This window comes from Desmodus rotundus, chromosome 11, assembly GCF_022682495.2.
Source record: "Desmodus rotundus isolate HL8 chromosome 11, HLdesRot8A.1, whole genome shotgun sequence".
In the NCBI taxonomy this organism is placed as follows: domain Eukaryota; kingdom Metazoa; phylum Chordata; class Mammalia; order Chiroptera; family Phyllostomidae; genus Desmodus; species Desmodus rotundus.
In genome coordinates, this window is record NC_071397.1 from 42299644 (window position 1) to 42320519 (window position 20876).

Consider the following 20876-nt stretch of genomic DNA (forward strand, 5'->3'; position numbering starts at 1 on the left):
ACAAATATCAATAACTGAATCTAAAAAACAAAACAAAAACTAAGCAAATAACTAGATGAAGAACAGAACCAGAGAAATGGAAGTCACATGGAGGGTTTTCAGTGGGGAGGGGGAGGGGAAGAATGGGGGGGAGGTACAGGGAATGAGAAGCATAATTGGTAGGCATAAGACAAATGGGGTGGGGCAGTTAAGAATAGTATAGGAAACAGAGAAGCCAAAAAACTTATATGTACAACCCATGGACATGAACTAAGGGAAGGGGAGTGCTGGAGGGTGGGGGGATGGGGGTGGGATGCAAGGTGGAGGGGGGATAAGGTGAGAAAAAAATTGGGAAAACTGTAATAGTATAAGCAATAAAATAAAAATAAAAATAAAAATAAATAAATAACATCTTTAAATAAAGAAGACATAGAGGTTCTGGAGATCTACTTGAAATTTGCTAACACAGTAGATCTCAAGTGTTCTCATCACAAAAGAAAGGGTAATTATGTGAGATGATGGATATGTCAATTAGATCGATTGTGGTAATCATTTCAAAATGTCTATCAAGACATTGTGCAACATAACTATATACATTTTTGTCAGTCATACTTCAGTAAAGCTGGAAAAAATAATATATAATATATGCATATATTTTAAGAAGTACATATATAAAATTTGTATATAAATAAAATGAAAGAAGTGTCAAATTTAACTATCAGTCATTTAAATCAAAGAATATTTATTGCTCTTGAAGAAAATAAATTACCTGAGTAATAAATATACTACATGTATCAGCTTGTAGGCTTTAGCCATTTTTTTGATATCAGCTGTAAAGTTACTGACAACTCTAATCTTTAAGCCAATAATGGCTTTCAGAGCCTGAAGTTCTGGACCTTACAATTTCAATAGTTTATTTTGGGGAGCAGTGAATGGAAAGTCAGTTTTATAGTTTCTACAGAACTGGAAGTCCTTCACTTAAAATGACTCCTGGACATTTAATTCATTTGTCAGCCCACACCTGTGAAATAATTGCTCTTCCAAACACAAGCAAATAGGGTGAGTGGCCATGAAGTCAGCTATTGGTTTGACTTCAGGTAGCAGCAACAGTGAGCAATTGGCTGCTGTCATTTCTAACACAGGTTAACATTATAAGACAAAGAGCAAAGTTTTAAGATTGCTACAGAAATTGTTGGAGGATTTTATGGGAGAATATAGTGGCAACCAAGAGTTTAAGAACCTTGCCAAAGGTGAATTTAGTAAGTGGTGGGGCTCAGATTTAAACTCAGGCACCTTGGCTCCAAAGTGTTTGCTAGTGTAGCTTTAGGAATTTGAAGAAAGAAATAACAGGGGAGGCAAGAGAGAGAATGATTTATCCATTAAGGCCCAGCTTAAAACTCACTTCCTCTGTGAAACCTTGATGAATTACTTTAGCTGAAGGTAATGCCCCCTGCTCTGCACAACTCTTAACTCACAGGGTCAGGTCCAGTACTCCTGTAACACCACATATGGCCACACAATACAGCCGTTTGTGTGCATGGCTCATAAAAGCATTGAGACTTTTTCAGTTGAGGCATTTAAAAAATATTATGCATGATTATAAGTTTTGGAAGTCCAATTTTAAATGTATGTAGAAATTGCTATTTAAAGTAACTGACAATATCTATCAAAATTAGAAATGGGTATAACCTTTGGTCTAGCAATCAAATATCTGGGAATTTATTTTACAAATATATTTGCAAAATAATAGATGTACATACCAATTCTTTGCAGCATTGTTTTAATAGCAAAACCAAAAGTTGATAATTCTTTTTTAGGAGTAATAAATGCTATTCCTCAAATATTTTCATTTCTTCCCTCTGGATAGGATTGCTGCTCCTGGTTCTCTTGTAGTTGTCTAGGGCTAGGTTACAACTTCTGAACAGAAGTGAAATGTATCGGTCTGAGGCCAGGACATTTAATAGCCAGTGTAGGACTCTCCAGAGCTTTCCCCTTTCCACCACAGTGACTGGAAATGTTTGAAATGAAGACTCCTCCATCAGCCTGAGTCAGATATGAGAAGATATGGAGCTGAGCACCTGGTCAAACTGCAGTTGACATCTGCATGAGTGAAAAACTAGCACCCTTTGTGAACTCAAAGTGGCAGCTTCTTTATAGGGAGTTTGCAGAGATTATGGCAGAAAGGTGGAAAGAAGCTTTGAGTTGGGACGGGCTTTCAAGGTACCACTTAAACAATTCACATTGTTTCAGATAAACAATGCTGCTAACATGGTCTCAAATAAAGTGTGAGACCTGGAAACTTTTGCCATCTATTATATTCCTATCTGAGCTAAATCTAGAGTTTTAAAAAAACATAGACAAAATTGTATTAATATATGTTCTTTTAAAATATATTTTATTAATTATGCAATTACGGTTATCCCATTTTTCTCCCCTTTATTCCCCTCTACCCTGTACCTCCTCCCACCATCATTTCCCCCCTTAGTTCATGTCAATGCATCATATATATAAGTTCTTTGATTTCTCCATTTCTCATACTATTCTTAACCTCCCCGTCTATTTTCTCCCTACCAATTATGCTTGTATTAATATATGTTGTTTATAATTTGAAGTTATCTAAATTGAACTGTCATAGGAATGTACTTTTATTTTTAATATTTATGTTCATTTTGCATGCAAGTCTCACCACTTAACACAGTAAATGGTGTGTGTTGGTTATATAACACCAACTGACAAATACAAATAGTGCAGGTCTTAAGCAATTGACCTTACAAATTTATTGAGATGCCTAATATAGTTGTGTAGAAACACAACAGAATATAAACTTATTGTGCAGCAATTTTTTATTTTACAAGAAATCTTTTTCCTTAGATGGTTAGAGATTGCTGTTTTAGAATATGAAAACCAATATGCTGTGAAAGGAACATTTGTCACTTAGAAATTCACATTTTTATGTACATCACCCAAGGAAAGGTCCATTACCAGTCCTGTCCTTTCTCCCTGATCATTAACTCTGAGGCTTAATTTTTTTCTCTAGATTCTAAGTATTCATTATCTTTAAATCAGCTTTATGAATCATTTTTTATTTCAGTTTGGTCCTTTGAATTCCTTCCTTATACCTGGCATTAATTTTTTTCCACAAATAAAAATGCTATTTGATTGAAAGTATCAATAATTGCAATTGAGCCAGACTCATTTTCTTCTACAAGCTACTTCCTGCTCTAAATTGTAGTCAATAGTATTGCAGGCCCAATGCCTTCAGTGATCATTAAACTGGTCCTATTCTTTCCTTTAAGACTGTCATCAGGGAGTGAAGATTACACTGGATTCTTACTTGGGGTTGGAAAATTCCCACTATGTTAAGCGTGCTGCAGGGCATCAACGCCTTCCTGTTTTCCTTGATTAAAAGAAAATTTATTTATTTATTTTTTTAAGATTTTATTTATTTTCAGAGAGAGGGAAAGGGAAGGAAAAACTGAGAGAAACATCGATGTGCAAGAGATGTGTAAGACAAACATTTGTTGACTGCCTCTCACATGCCCCCACCTGGGTACCAGCCCACAACCCAGGCATGTGCCCCAGTAGGGAATGAACCACCAACACTGCAGCTTGCAGGCCTGTTCTCAACCCCCTGAGCCACACCAGCCAGGGCAAGAAAATTTTAAATCAGTGGGTATAGCCAAGTGACACACAAAGGGCTTTTTACTGATATAAAAACAGAACTTTAAAAACTGTAACAACATCAAAAAGTCAAACAAATATACAACTGATTAAATCAAATATGCATTTAGAAATCTACATTTATATCTCCAAAAATCAACTGTTCTTTTTTTCTTTTTCTTTTTTTTATTTTTAAAAGGACTGAGCTTTAATTCAGATTTCCACAAAGTAAGCAATTACTTCTTTTGAATGGAAACAAGTCACTCAAGAATGTAGTTGCATAGAAAATGATTTAAGGTGTAAATTTCTAATAGCTGGCAGATCTAAATTATTTTTAAGTTGGTGAAAATCATTGATGCTTTGTAACTCAGTAGCAGTTATTGGTGATAGATAAAGGAGAGGCGTTTCAGATTAGGGAAGGAAACAAATAGGGTGGAATTAGGGAAAGGAAAAGGACAGAAACAAGGGGGGTAAACTTCATAATGAGGTTTTGATCTTTGGCTTCATTGTAACTGGCCTTGCTCAGAGTTAGAACTAAACATTAGTGGTTATTTATAAAAAGAATTGATCACATTTCTTGATTTTAAGAAAAGTAATTTTTCAGAAGAGTCCAGGCAGTTAGAATGAAGCTTACACACACAATCACAACATTTATATCTCCAAAAATCAACTATTCTTAAAAAAATACTGTTGTCTGGGCCCAAAGCCCGGGATCGGTGCGCACCCTGATCAACGGCCTGGCTGCCTGTGGGCGACCATGCCTGAGGCACCGGGGACTGAACCCTTCCCACCTAGCCCCTGTGCACAGAGACCTGCAGGGCTTACTCGCTCTCTAGGAGGAAGACAGAATGCCTAGCAGAGGGGAGCTGCAGGGCTAGGGGAGACTGCAGTCCCCGGAAAGACTTGATTCAGCAGGGGGCTGAACTACCCTGAAGGAGCACACAGAGCCCCTAGCATCTAGGAGAGCAAAGAGCAAGAAGGTGGAGTGTGAGTTGCCCCTAACTGGTACACCTCAAGCACAGCACAACTGGTGCTCTATAGGCCTAGGGGAGAGCAGAAGGACCCTGAGGAACTGGACTGGAGGCTGGACAACAGGGAAGAGTGTGGCTCAGGAAGGGAGAAAAGTGAAACCAATCCCTCTACCCACCCTCTTCCATTTCACAGACAAGCAGAAGTGACCTGACCGGTTTAAAGCCAGCAGAAGACTTTTTTTTTTTTTTAATTCCTTCTTCCTTTCTGTCCTTCTTTCTTTTTTTATTCCTTCTTCCTGCCTTCTTTTATTTATTTATATATTTTAATTTTTGTTAAAATTCCTTCTTCTTTTCTTTCCTCCGATCTCTCTTTATTCCTTCTTCCTTCCTTCCTTCCTTCATTTCCTTTTCTATTCCTTTTTCCTTACTTCCCTTTTCCTTTTTCTTCTTTTTTTTCTCCTTTTCCCGCAGGTGAGACAATAAAACCTGGAGCTCTGAAAAGACCAGAGTTAGACCCAAACAGGGGTCATCCTAACAACTGAGACTGTGAGACAAATTTCATTTTGCTACTCCAGAAAACTTGCAAGGTGGCAGCAGTGAACACCAGTACACCTGCTGGAAGAGGAAACCTACCAACAAAGGAACCACCAACAGATAACACCGGAAGAAGGTGAAGAAGGGAGTAGAAGCCACACTAACCTCAATCCAGGACTGATCTGGAAATACAACTAAATAGTGGAGAAATTACTCAGAACAAACAACTGAACAAGAGCGAGAGAGAAGCCTCAAAACCTTGTACACAGAGAAGGATCAGCTTCAACACATACTGTCCACATCTTCACAACAGAATATAAGACGTGGTGGACAGAGTGACCATCAATTAGCCAGCTTGAGGGAAGGACTCATCAAAGAAAGACCCAACAGCAATCAAAACCCGAAGACACACAGAGAGCAAACATAAACGACAGCCTAAGACCAGCGAGCTCAGGAGATTAAAGAGATGGCACCACTGAATCCCATTGGCACTCTACCATAGAAATTCACACCATAAACCCAGGGAGTCAGAACAGATCACGTTAAGAAGCAAGACTAGCAACAAGGGTATCACAGACAATGGAAAGACAAAAAAAAAAAAAAATCCCCAAATGAAAGGAAAGGAGGAAGCCTCAGAAAGAATACTAAATGAAATAGAGGCAAGTCAACTATCAGATACTGAGTTCAAAGCAGTGGTTCTCAGAAAGCTCACTGAGCTCACAGAGAATTCCCAGAAACTACAGGGAAACTACAATGAACTCACTGCAAACTGTATCAACATGAAAAGGGAAATAGAAACTATCAACAAGGGCCAAGAGGAGATGAAGAATACAATTTCTGAACTGAAGAACACAGTAGAAGGAATCAAAGGCGGACTTGATGAAGCAGAGCATCGGATCAGCGAGCTGGAGGACAAAGTAGAAAAAAACAGCCAGAAAGAGCAAGAAAAGGAAAAGAGGCTCAGAAAGAATGAAGAGGGATTAAGGGAAATGCAGGACAACATGAAACATAACGATATCCGTATAATAGGGATACCAGAAGCAGCAGAAGAAGAGCAAGGGATAGAAAACCTGTTTGAAAAAGGAATAATGGAAAATTTCCCTAATCTGATTAGAAAAAAAATCACACAAGACCAGGAAACAGAGAAAGTCCCAATCAAGAGGAACCCAAAGAGGAACAATGCAAGACATCATAATTAAAATGGCAAAATTCCAAGGCAAAGAGAGGACCTTAAAGGCAGCAAGGGAGAAACAGGAAGAAACATACAAGAGAGCCCCAATAAGGTTCGGAGCTGACTTCTCAATGGAAACACTCCAAGCAAGAAGAGAATGGCAAAAAATATTCCAAGTAATGAGAACCAGAGGCCTGCAACCAATGCTGCTTTATCCAGCAAAGCTCTCAATCAAGAGTTCCCCAGACAAAAGAAGTCTAAAAGAATACACCCCCACCAAACCAGCTCTGCAAGAGATGCTAAAGGGACTGCTTTAAGGAAAGGAAGGAAAAAAGAGAAAGAGAGAGGAACACAGGTATGAAAAAATGTCAATGAATAACTACCTATCGATAATAAACTTAAACGTAAATGGATTAAATGCTCCAATCAAAAGACATAGAATAGCTGAATGGATAAGAAAACATTACCCACACATTTGCTGCCTACAAGAAACCCATCTCAGGACAAAAGACTTACACAGACTGAAAGTGAAGGGGTGGAAACAATTTTCCAAGCAAACGGACAGGAAAAAAAGGCAGGGATAGCAATACTCATATCAGACAAAATAGACTTCCAAAGAAGGGCCATAAAGAGAGACCCAGAAGGTCACTTCATAATACTCAAAGGAAGAATCCACCAAGAAGACAGAAACATTGTAAATATATATCCACCCAACATAGGAGCACCCAAATACAGAAAGAAAATCTTGGAGGACTACAAGAAACATATTGACAGCAACACAGTTATAGTAGGGGATTTTAACACCCCACTGTTAAAAATGGACAGGTCTTCCAAACAAAATATCAACACAGATTTTGTGTCACTGAACAATACCCTAGATTAAATGGACTTAACTGATATATCTATACAGCTTTTCACCCCCAAAGAAACAAAATACACATTCTTTTCAAGTGTACATGGAACGTTTTCAAAGATAGACCACATGATAGGACACAAAGCAAGCCTCAACAAATTCAAGAAAATTGAAATCATATCAAGCATTTTCTCTGACCACGAGGGATTGAAACTAGAAACCAACCCCAAAGGAAAAAACCCAAAACACTCAAAATCATGGAGACTGAATAGCATGCTATTAAACAATGAATGGGTCAAGAAGGAGATTAGGGAAGAAATCAAAAACTTTCTGGAAAAAAATAAAACAAATTCACAACAACCCAAAATTTATGGGACACAGCCAAACCAGTCCTCAGAGGGAAGTCCGTAGCAATACAGGCCTACCTTAAATAGATGGAAACATTTCAAACAAACAACTTAACTCTATGCCTACAACAACAGGAGGAACAACAACAAAGACAGCCCAGAGCAAGTAGAAGGAAGGAAATAACCAAGGTCAGAGCAGAGTGAAATGACATACAGAGTAAAAGCAGAGTTCTAGGTATCAATGAATCCAGGAGCTGGTTCTTTGAAAAGATAAACAAAATCGACAAGCCCTTAAGTAGGCTCATCAAGAAGAAAAGAGAGAGGATCCAAATAAACACAGTTAGAAATGAAAGAGGAGAGATTACAACTGATACCACAGAAATATAAAGGATTGTAAGAAATTACTATGATGAACTGTATGCCAAGAAATTTGAAAACCTAGGTAAAATGGACACATTTCTAGAAAAATATAATCTTCCAAAACTGAATGAAGAAGAAGCAGAAAGCCCGACAGACCAATAACAGCAGAAGAAATTGAAGCAGTAATAAAAAAAAAATCCCGACACAGAAAGCCCTGGACCAGATGGTTTCAAAGGAGAATTCTGCAAAGCATTTAAGGAAGAGCTAATCCCTATCCTTCAGAGACTCTTCGAAAATATTCAAACTGATGGAAGACTCCCAAACTCTTTTTATGAAGCCAGCATCATCCTAATCCCAAAACCAGATAAAGACACAACAAAGAAAGAGAACTTCAGGCCAATATCGCTGATGAACATAGACGCTAAAAATCTCAACAAAATATTGTAAACCACATCCAGAAAAACATTAAAAAGATCATCCACCATGACCAAGTGGGATTCACCCCAGGGATGCAAGGATGGTACAATATTCGCAAGTCAAGAAACATAATACATCACATCAACAACAGCAAAGACAAAAACCGCATGATCATATCAATAGATGTGGGAAAAGCATTTGATAAGTTACAGCTCCCATTTATAATAAAAACCCTCAGCAAAGTGGGCATAGAGGGAGCATTCCTCAACATAAGAAAGGCCATATATGAGAGACCTACATCCAACATCATAATCAATGGGCAAAAACTGAAATCTTTCCCACTAAGATCATGAACAAGACAAGGTTGTCCACTTTCACCACCTTTATTCAACATAGTATTGGAAGTTTGAGCTAGAGCAATCAGATAAGAAAAGGAAATAAAAGGCATCCAAATTGGAAAGGAGGAAGCAAAACTGTCATTGTTTGCAGTTGACATGATAGTTTACATAGAAAATCCTATAGACTCCACCAAAAAACTGCTTGACCTAATAAATGAATTTGGCAAAACAGCTGGATACAAAGTCAATACTCAGAAATCAAAGGCATTCCTGTATATCAACAAGGAAACATCAGAAGCAGAAATCAGAAAATAATCCCATTTGATATAGCAACAAGAAAAATAAAATACATAGGAATAAACTTAACGAAGGAGGTAAAAGACCTGTACTCAGAAAACTACACAACATTGAAGAAAGTAATAAAGGAAGACAGGAACAAATGGGAACATACCGTGTTCATGGATTGGAAGAATTAACATCATTAAAATGTCCTTAATACCCAAAGCAATTAATAGATTCAATGCAATCCCTATTAGAGTACCCATGACATATTTCACAGATATAGAACAAACATCTCAGAAATTCATATGGAACCATAAATGACCGCGAACAGCTGCAGCCATTTTGATAAAGAAGAGCAAAGTAGGAGGGATTACAATACCTGATATCAAACTGTATTAGAAGGCCACTGTAATCAAAACAGCCTGGTACTGGCATAAAAACAGGCACATAGACCAATGGAACAGAACAGAGAGCCCAGAAATAAACTCAAGTCTATACGGACAATAACATTTGACAAAGGAGGCAGGAGGATAAACTGGAGTAAATATAGCCTCTTCAACAAATGGTGTTGGGTGATCTGGACAGCTACATGCAAAAAAATGAAACTCGATCACCAACTTACACCATACACAAAAGTAAATTCAAGGTGCATAAAAGACTTACATATAAGCCATGATGCCATTAAAGTCATAGAGGAGAACATAGGCAGGAAAATGTCAGACATTTCACGCAGCAGTGTTTTCACTGATATGTCCCCTAGACCAAGAGTTATAAATGAAAGAATAAACAAATGGGATCTCATCAAAGGAAAAAGCTTCTGCAAGGCTAAAGAAAACAGTATTAAAATAAAAAGAGAACCACCCATCTCAGAAAATGTATTTGCCAATGATACCTGAGAGAAAGGTTTAATCTCCAAAATATATAAAGAACTCACATGACAGCATTCTAAGAAAGCAAGCAACACAATTAAAAAAATGGGCAAAGGACTTCAACAGACACTTCTCCAAGGAAGACACAGAAAGGGTTCAGAGACATATGAAAACATGCTCAGTATCGCTAGCTATCAGAGACATGCAAATTAAAACCACAATGAGATACCACCTCACACTGATCAGAATGGCTAACATAAAGAAAACAACAAACAAGTGTCGGAGAGGTGGTGGAGAAAAGGGAACCCTAGTGCACTGTTGCGGGGAATGCAGACTGTTGCTGCCACTTTAGAAAACAGTATGGAATTTCCTCAGAAAACTAAAAATGGAACTGCCCTTTGACCCAGCAATTCTGCTGCTGGGATTATACCCTAAGAACCCTGAAACACCAATCTAAAAGAACCTATGCACCCCAGTGTTCATAGCAGCACAATTTACAATAGCCAAGTGCTGGAAGCAACCTAGGAGTCCATCAGCAAATGAATGGAAAAAAAACTATGGTACATATACACAATGGAATTCTTTTTTTTTTTTAATTTTTATTGTTATTCAATTACAGTTGTATGTCTTTTCTCCCCATCCCTCCACCCCACCCCAACTGAACCCTCCACCCTCACCCTTGGTTTTGTACATGTGTCCTCCATAGTAGTTCCTGTAATCCCCTCTTCCCACTGTCCCCAACCCACTCCCCCCTGATTATTGTTAGATTGTTCTCAACTTCAATGTCTCTGGTTATATTTTGTTTGCTTTTTTCTTCTATTGATTATGTTCCACTTAAAGGTGAGATCATATGGTATTTGTCCCTCACAGTCTGGCTTATTTCACTTAGCATAATGCTCTCCAGTTCCATCCATGCTGTTGCAAAGGGTAGGAGCTCCTTCTTTCTCTCTGCTGTGTAGAATTGCATTGTGTAAATATACCATGGTTTTTGGATCCACTCGTTTGCTGATGGGCACTTAGGTTGCTTCTAGTACTTGGCTATTGTAAATTGTGCTGCTATGAACATTGGGGTGCACAGATTCTTTTGGATTGGTGTTTCAGGGTTCTTAGGGTATAATCCCAGCAGCGGAATTGCTGGGTCAAAGGGCAGTTCCATTTTTAGTTTTCTGAGGAAATTCCATACTGTTTTCCACAGTGGCCTCACCAGTCTGCATTCCCACCAACAGTGCACTAGGGTTCCCTTTTCTCCGCATCCTCTCCAACATTTGTTTGTGGATTTGTTTATGTTGGCCATTCTGACTGGTGTGAGATGGTACCTCATTGTGGTTTTAATTTGCATGTCTCTGATGCTAGTGATGTTGACCATCTTTTCATATGTCTCTGGGCCCTTTGTATGTCCTCCTTGGAGAAGTGTCTGTTGAAGTCCTTTGCCCATTTTGTAATTGGGTTGTTTGTCTTCCTGGAGTGGAGTCGTGTGAGTTCTTTATATATTTTGGACATCAGGCCCTTGTCTGAGGTATCATTAGCAGATATGTCTTCCCATACTGTTGGTTCTCTTTGTAATTTGGTGCTCTTTTCTTTAGCTATGCAGAAGCTTTTTATTTTGATGAGGTCCCATTTGTTTATTCTTTCCTTTATGTCCCTTGCTTTAGGGGACATGTCTGTGAGGATGTTGCTGCCTGGAATGTCTGAGATTTTCCTGCCAATGTTTTCCTCGAGGACTTTTATGGTGTTACAACTTATATTTAAGTCTTTTATCCATCTTGAGTTTATTTTTGTGTATGGTGTAAGTTGGTGATCGAGTTTCATTTTTTTGCACGTAGCTGTCCAGATCTCTCAACACCATCTGTTGAAGAGGCTGTTTTTGCTCCATTTTATGCTCCTGCCTCCTTTGTCAAATATTAATTGATCGTATAGTTTTGAGTTTATTTCTGGGCTCTCTGTTCTGTTCCATTGGTCTATGTGCCTGTTTTTATGCCAGTACCAGGCTGTTTTGATTACAGTGGCCTTGTAATACAGTTTGATATCAGGTATTGTGATCCCTCCTGCTTTGTTCTTCTTTCTCAAAATTGCTGCAGCTATTCGGGGTTGTTTATGGTTCCATATAAATTTCTGCAATGTTTGTTCTATATCTGTGAAATATGTCATGGGTACTCTAATAGGGATTGCATTGAATCTATAAATTGCTTTAGGTAGTATAGCCATTTTGATGATGTTAATTCTCCCAATCCTTGAGCATGGTACATGCTTCCATTTGTTTGTGTCTTCCTTAATTCCTTTCTTCAGTCTTGTGTAGTTTTCTGAGTACAGGTCTTTTACCTCTTCCGTTAGGTTTATTCCTAGGTACTTGATTTTCCTTGTTGCTATATCAAATGGAATTTTTTTCCTGATTTCTGTTTCTGCAGTTTCATTGTTGGTATACAGGAATGCCTTTGATTTCTGAGTATTGACTTTGTATCCAGCTGTTTTGCCAAATTCATTTATTAGGTTGAGTAGTCTTTGGTGGAGTCTATAGGATTTTCCATGTACACTATCATGTCATCTGCAAACAGTGACAGTTTCATTTCCTCCTTTCCAATTTGGATGCCTTTTATTGCTTTTTCTTGTCTGATTGCTGTGGCTAGGACTTCCAATACTATGTTTAATAGGAGTGGTGAGAGAGGGCATCCTTGTCTTCTTCCTGATCTTAGTGGGAAAGCTCTAAGTTTTTGTCTGTTGAGTGTGATGTTGGCTGTAGGTCTCTCATATATGGCCTTTCTTATGTTGAGGAATGCTCCCTCTATTCCCACTTTGCTGACTGTTTTTATCAGACATGGGTGCTGTATCTTCTCGAATGCTTTTTCCGCATCTATTGATATGATCATGTGATTTTTGTCTTTGCTGTTGTTGATGTGATGTATTATGTTTATTGATTTGTGAATATTGTGCCATCCTTGCATCCCTGGGAGGAATCCCACTTGGTCCTGGTGGATGATCTTTTTAATGTATTGGTGGATCCGGTTGGCAATACTTTGTTGAGAATTTGAATGTCTATGTCCATCAGCGACAGTGGCCTGAAGTGTTCTTTCTTTGTTGTGTCTTTATCTGGTTTTGGGATTAGGATGATGCTGGCTTCATAAAAAGAGTTTGGGAGTCTTCCATCAGTTTGGATTTTTTCAAAGAGTCCGTGAAGGATAGGGGTTAGCTCTTCCTTAAATGCTTTGTAGAATTCTCCTGTGAAACCATCTGGACCAGGGCTTTTGTGTGGTGGGAGTTTTTTGATGACTGCTTCCATTTCATCTGCTGTTATTGGCCTGTTCAGGTTTTCTGCTTCTTCTTCATTCAGTTTTGGAAGATTATATGTTTCTAGAAATATGTCCATTTCACCTAGGTTTTCAGATTTCTTGGCATACAGTTCTTCGTAGTAATTTCTTACAATCCTTTGTATTTCTGTGGTATCAGTTGTAATCTCTCCTCTTTCATTTGTAATTGTGTTTATTTGGATCCTCTCTCTTTTTTTCTTGATGAGCCTACTTAAAGTCTTGTCAATTTTGTTTATCTTTTCAAAGAACCAGCTGCTGGATTCATTGATCCTTAGAATTGTCCTTTTAGTCTCTATGTCATTTCACTCTGCTCTGTTCTTGGTTATTTCCTTCTTTCTGCTTGCTCTGGGCTGTCTTTGTTGTTGTTCCTCCAGTTCTTGTAGGCGTAGGGTTAGGTTGTTTGTTTGAAATGTTTCTATCTTCTTAAGGTAGGCATGTATTGCTATGAACTTCCCTCTTAGGACTGCCTTTGCTGTGTCCCATAGGGTTTGGGATGTTGTGAGTTCATTTTCATTTGCTTCCAGAAAGTTTTTGATTTCTTCCCCAATCTCCTTCTTGACCCATTCATTGTTTAATAGCATGCTATTCAGTCTCCATGATTTTGAGTGTTTTGGGTTTTTTCCTTTGGGGTTGGTTTCTAGTTTCAATCCCTCGTGGTCAGAGAAAATGCTTGATATGATTTCAATTTTCTTGAATTTGTTGAGGCTTGCTTTGTGTCCTATCATGTGGTCTATCTTTGAAAATGTTCCATGTACACTTGAAAAGAATGTGTATTTTGCTTCTTTGGGATGTAAAGCTCTGTATATATCAGTTAAGTCCATTTCATATAGGGCATTGTTCAGTGACACAATATCCTTCTTGATATTTTGTTTGGAAGACCTGTCGATTTTGAATAGTGGGGTGTTAAAATCCCCTACTATAATTGTGTTGCTGTCAATATCTTTCTTGAAATCCTCCAAGATTTTCTTTATGTATTTGGGTGCTCCTATGTTGGGTGCATATATATTTACAATGTTTCTGTCTTCTTGGTGGATTCTTCCTTTGAGTATTATGAAGTGACCTTCTGGGTCTCTCTTTATGGCCCTTCTTTGGAAGTCTATTTTGTCTGATATGCGTATTGCTACCCCTGCCTTTTTTTCCTGTCCGTTTGCTTGGAAAATTGTTTCCACCCCTTCACTTTCAGTCTGTGTAAGTCTTTTGTCCTGAGATGGGTTTCTTGTAGGCAGCAAATGTGTGGGTCATGTTTTCTTATCCATTCAGCTATTCTATGTCTTTTGATTGGAGCGTTTAATCCATTTACGTTTAAGTTTATTATCGATAGGTAGTTATTCATTGACATTTTTTCATACCTGTGTTCCTCTGTCTTTCTCTTTTCCTTCCTTTCCTTAAAGTAGTACCTTTAGCATCTCTTGCAGAGCTGGTTTGGTGGAAGTGTATTCTTTTAGACTTCTTTTGTCTGGGGAACTCTTTATTTGGCCTTCTATCTTGATTGAGAGCCTTGCTGGGTAAAGTAGTCTTGGTTGCAGGCCTCTGGTTCTCATTACTTGGAATATTTTTTGCCATTCTCTTCTGGCTTGGAGCGTTTCCATTGAGAAGTCAGTTGCTAACCTTATTGGGGCTCCCTTGTATGTTACTTCCTGTTTCTCCCTTACTGCCTTTAATATCCTCTCTTTGTCTTGGAAATTTGCCATTTTAATTATGATGTGTCTTGCAGTGGACCTCTTTGGGTTCCTCTTGCTTAGGACTCTCTTTTGTTCTTGGATTTGGGTGACTTTTTCTCTCCTCAGATTAGGAAAAATTTTCCATCATTACTTTTTAACAGGTTTTCTATCCCTTGCTCTTCTTCTTCTCCTTGTAGTATGCCTATTATACGGATATTGTTATGTTCATGTTTTCCTGCGTTTCCCTTTTTCCCTCTTCATTTTTTCTGAGTCTCTTTTCCTTTTCTTGCTCCTTCTGGGTGTTTTTTTCTACTTTGTCCTCCACCCCGCTGATGTGATCCTCTGCTTCATCAAGTCTGCTTTTCATTCCTTCTACTGTGTTCTTCAATTCAGAAATTGTATTCTTCATTTCCTCTTGGCTCTTGTTGATAGTTTCTATTTCCTTTTTCATGTTGATATAGTTTGCAGTGAGTTCATTGTAGTTTCCCTGTAGTTTCTGGTATTTCTCTTTGAGCTCAGAGGGCTCAATGAGCTTCCTGATGACCATTGCTTTGAACTCAGTATCTGATAGTTGACTTGCCTCTTTTTCAGTTAGCATTCTTTCTGAGGCTTCCTCCTTTCCTTTCATTTGGGAATTGTTTCTTTGTCTTCCCATTGTTTGTGAGACTCTTCTTGTTAGCCTCTGTTTCTTAAATTGATCTATTCTGACTCCCTGGGTTTATGGTATGAACTTCTATGGTAGAAACCAATGGGATTCAATGGTGCTGTCTCTTTAATGTCCTGTGCTCACTGGTCTTGAGCTGACGTTTATGGGTGTAACACGGTCTAACTCTAGTCTTTTCAGCACTCCATGTTTTCTTGTCTCACCTGTGGGAAAAAGAGGAATGGGGGCAAAAAAAAGAGAGAGAGAGAGAGAAGAAGGAAAGGAGGGAAAAAGGGAATAGAAAAGGAAAGGAAGGTAGGAAGTAGGAATAAAGAAAGATTGGAGGCAAATAAGAAGGAATTTTAACAAAAATTAAAACAACAGAATAAATTAAAGAATGCAGGAAGAGGGAATAAGAAAGGTAAAGGATGGAAGTGAGAAGGAATAATAAAAGAAATAAGGACAGAAAGGAAGAAGGAATTCAGGGGGAAAGAAGGAAAGAAAAAAAAAAAAAGTCTTCTGCTGGCTTTAAACCGGTCACGTTAGTTCTGCTGGTCGTTCTGTCTGTGGAACGGGAGGGGGTGGTTGGAAGGATTGGTTTCACTTTTCTCCCTTCCTGAGCCACACTCTTAGCTGTTGTTCAGCCTTCAGTCTAGTTCCTCTGGGTCCTTCTGCTCCCTACTAGGCCTTTATTTCACCACCTGTGGTGTCCTTGAGTTGCACCAATTAGGGGCAACTCACATTCCCCCTTCTTGCTCTTTGCTGTCTTAGATGCTAGGGGCTCTCAGTGCTGCTATGGGGTAGTTCAGCCCCCTACTGGGTCGAGTCGTTTCAGGGACTGCCGTCTCCTCTAGCCCTGCAGCTCCTCTCTGCTGGGAGTTCTGCCTTCCTCCTAGAGAGCCAGTAGGCCCTGCAGGGTTCTGTGGGCAGGGGCTACGTAGGAGTTTTTCAGATATGGTGCTCTTGGGTGTGGTCGCCTGTAGGCAGCCAGGCCATTGATTGCGTTGTGTGGCCTATCTCCGCTTAGGACTGTGGTTGGCTGCTGATCCCCCGCTTTGGGTGCGTTCTCGGGAGCAGCCAGACACCGATCTGGTTGCGCGCTCACCCAGGAGCTTTTTGTCTGTGCTCCCAGGCAGCTGGGCACTTATCAGGGCGCGTGCTTACCCGGGGTTTCAGGTGTGGGCCCCTAGTCCACTAATTTGAGTGTGTGCCAGCGAGGCTTCTGTTGAGCACCAGGCTGCTTTTCCTTGTTCAGAGTCCAGGGGCTGAGGGGGCAGGGGCGCCAGAGGCCGCAGCTGCAGTGGAGAGTTCTCTAACTAGCTACTACGTGCCTCTATTTTCTTTTCCTTTTTGAGAAATTCTTCCTATTCAAGCCCCCCTGGTCCAAACTGCACTTGGGTGCTCACATAGCCCAGCCAGGCTCTCTCCCAAGAATCCTGCAGCAGACCCTGTGCCCGGGCGGGGGCTTCAGCGGCCCTGTTCCCCGCATGGGTCCCAGGGACCTTATTGTCCTTAAGCACTCTTCTTACAGTCTGATCTTTCAATGTCCTCTATCTTTGGTCTCCGATCTTCATATATGCTGGAATACTGTTGGCTCTTCGCTCTGCTCCTCAGATCAGCTAGGTATTTCACTGGTGTTGAGGGGAAGTAGACTCTGCTCCCACCTATCTCACCGCCATCTTCCTCCAAACCACAATGGAATTCTATGCAGCAGAAAGAAAGAAGGAGCTCTTACCCTTTGGGACAGCATGGATGGAACTGGAAAGAAGTATGCTAAGTGAAATAAGCCAGGCGATGAAAGACAAATACCATATGATCTCACCTTTAACACGAACCTAATCAACAAAACAAATAAGCAAACCAAAGACACTGAAATTGAGAAAAGACCAACAGTGACCAGTGGGGAGAGAAGAGGAAATTTCAGGGGAGAAGGTTGAAGGGTTTGTAGGAACAATTATAAAGTACACATGGATAATAATGGGGGTTGGGGGGGTGGAAATGGGAGGTAGGTGGATAGGGCTGGGGATTAGGCTGGGGTGTGTGGAAAATGCAGAGAACTGTACTTGAATAACAATAAAATTAGAGGGGGAAAAATCCATCTCTTACAAAGATTAATTAAAAGTAACTACATACAATGTGTGCTAGAACTCTATACCTGAAACTGCATGATTTTGTTAACCAATGTCACCCCAATTAATTCAATAAAGAAAAAATACAGTTGTCTTAAGGTATTTTGCTAGGGATAATGCGCACCTATTTTTTTGTGCGTATTATACATGGGATTATTATACCCATTATTATACTGATGATATGTAATCATTGTACCCACGTATAATGTACATCCTTATTTTTCCCTAAAACATTTGGGCAAAAAGTACACATTATATGTGGTAAAATATGGTTTTTGGTTTTTTTTTTTTTTTGCTATGCTCTACTACATTTGTAGTTGACTTACTGAGTGATACAAATTTATCAGAGAGTCATTTTTTGGGGGACAGGATTTAAAAAACATTGTATGTCCACCATTTGGGTAGATTATATATAGCAGATGATCCTATGTCTGGTTTTGTTCTGAAAAAGGGAAATATGTAATGTATAAATATTCTATTATCTGTTTCTTCATTTTCCATTAACTAACATGTTGTTTGGACTTTCTCTTACATTTCTTGACAGTTTAGTTTTTTAAAAAATATATTTTATTGATTATGCCATTACATTTGTCCCATTTACCCCCCTGTATTTCCCTCCATCCTTCACCCCCTCTTTCCTGCCTGTATTCCCCAGTTATTTCATGTCCATGGGTCATACATATAAGTTCTGTGGTTTCTCTATTTCCTATACTATTCTTAACCTCCCCCTGTCTATTTTTAACAATCATTTATATTTCTTATTCCCTGCACCTTTTCCCTCAATCTCCCCCCTCCCCACTGATAACCCTCCATGTGATCTACCTTTCTCTGATTCTGTTCCTGTTCTAGTTGTTTGCTTAATTTGTTTTTATTTTTGTTTTTGTTTTAGATTCAGTTGCTGATAGTTGTGAGCTTGTTGTCATTTTACTCTTCATATTTTTGATTTTCTTTTTCTTAGATAAGTCCCTTTAACATTTCATATAATAAGGGCTTGGTGATGATGAACTCCTTTAACTTGACCTTATCTGGCAAGCACGTTATGTGCCCTTCCATTCTGAATGATAGCTTTGCTGGGTAGAGTAATCTTGGATGTAGGTCCTTGCCATTCATGACTTGGAATACTTCTTTCCAGCCCCTTCTTGCCTGCAAGGTTTCTTTTGAGAAATCAGCTAATAGTCTTATGGGAACTCCTTTGTAGGTAACTCTCTCCTTTCCTCTTGATGCTTTTAAGATTCTCTCCTTATCTTTAATCTTGGGTAATGTAATGATGATGTACCTTGGTGTGTGCTTCCTTGTGTCCAACTTCTTTGGGACTCTCTGGGCTTCCTGGACTTACTGGAAGTTTATTTCCTACACCATATTGGGGAAGTTTTCCTTTACTATTTTTTGAAATAAGTTTTAAGTTTCTTGCTCTTCCTCTTCTCCTTCTGACACCCCTATGATTTGGATATTGGAACATTTCAGGTTGTCCTGGAGGTTCGTAAGCATTTCCTCATTTTTTTGAATTCTTGTTTCTTCATTGTGTTCTGGTTGGATGTTTATTTCTTCATTTTGTTCCAAACCATTGGTTTGAGTCCCAGGTTCCTTACCTTCACTCTTGGTTCCCTGTACAGTTCTTTTCATTCCACTTTGCATAGCCTTGACTTCTTCTTCTATTTTGTACATACTCAACCATTTCTGTGAGCATTCTGATTACCAGTGTTTTGAACTGTGCATCTGATAGGTTCATGTATATTACTAATAATATACACATATATGTGTATATTATTACACATATACATATTTTGTGTGTCAGTGAAGCTATAACATTGTAAGGGGTGTAGCCTTAGGTATTCACCAGGGTGAGGCAACCCAAATTGCTGCATTGTGGCACTGTCTGTGGGGGAGGAGTTTGGGGGGAACAATGCTGTTTGCTTGGCTCTTGCTGGCCTTCAGTCACTTCCCCTGCTACCCACAAGGAAATCGGGCCCTTTTGATACTGATTCCCAGGTGGGTGGATTTGTGTATGTTCTAGGACCCTGTGGGTCTCCCCAACAAACTCTCCTGGGAGTCTGGGAGTTTCTCCAGCTGCTGTAACCCTCACAGGCTTTTACAGTCAGAGGTTTTGAGGCTTTATTTCTCTGCACTGGAATCCTAGGTGGCATGGTCTGTCTTATTCCCCAGTTGTTCTTCCCAGTTATCTGCATGCAAATGTGGGACCTCCTGGTCCACCAGCTGCCACCTCACCCACTGGGGCCTCCAGCTCTGCTTTGCTGTGTGTCCTCTCTGCCTGGCTGCCTGTCCCTGTCCCTCCTACCTGTCTGAATGAATGTTTCTTCTTTAACCCCTTGGTTGTTGGACTTCCGCACACTTTGATTTTCTGGCCATTCTGTTTATTTTTTGTTTTTAAATTTGTTCTTGTCCTTCTTTTGGTTGTGTGAGGAGGCACAGTGAATTTACCTATGCCTCCATCTTGGCTGGGAGTCCCGACAGTTTAGTTTTTTTCTGGCCACCTCTAGGGGGCAACTTAACCTAAACTTGTCTTTGGTCAAATGATAGGCTACTGCATTAGAGAAATTATGTCAAATGACATCATACAGTTAAAATGATTTCTGTCTAACGCAATTTTGGTGGGATTTGCTTCTGTCCATGAAATCAACTTGAATGCAGTCATTGTCCATGATTTCAGGCCCTCAAGATCTATGGGGGCATAAAATTGTGGTGCGTGCACAGAGGCAGAGAAGATGAAGAGGGCACAGATCCATGTTACATAATGAATACTGCATTCTGAAGTTCACCATCTCAGACTACAGCTGAGCACTTGGGAAGATGTGGAAACAAAAATCAGAGGTTCACCATCTCACATACCTATACCTATTTCCCTTGCTCAGTGTGCAAGGACTCCAGTTTACTTGATTTTAAACAAGAAACCTAATTAGCACGTTTAAGTTGACACAATCTTTTTTTTTAAAGATTTTATTTATTTATTTTTAGAGAGCGAGGAAGGGAGGGAGAAAGAGAGGGAGAGAAATATAAATGTGTGGTTGCCTCTGATATGCCCCCTCCTGGGGACCTGGCCTATAAGCCAGGCATTTCTCAGACTGGGAATCAAACCAGCAACCCTTTGCATCGCAGTCTGGTGCTCAATCCACTGAGCCCCACCAGCCAGGGTCTATTTTTGTTTGGATACAGTCTTAATAAGGCCCAAGTTCTATTTCTAAATTCAGTCAAGTTTTCCTTCATGGACTATGTTCATTTCATACCTAAATTATTACCTCAAGTCTTTCTGTGTTGTCGTTGTTCTGAACACAACTGTCAAACTTATCTTTCCTGTTCTTTGCTTTGAATTAGCAAACTACAAGAAACTATTTCTGTTCTTCA

General features: G+C 39.4%; 1 pseudogene; it reads right to left on the reverse strand.

Annotated features, from left to right (window-relative positions):
- The window catches only part of LOC112319288 (transketolase-like), a 33871-nt pseudogene extending 14690 nt beyond the window's left edge, over window positions 1-19181 (reverse strand).
- Window positions 19182-20876: the final 1695 nt, after the last annotated feature.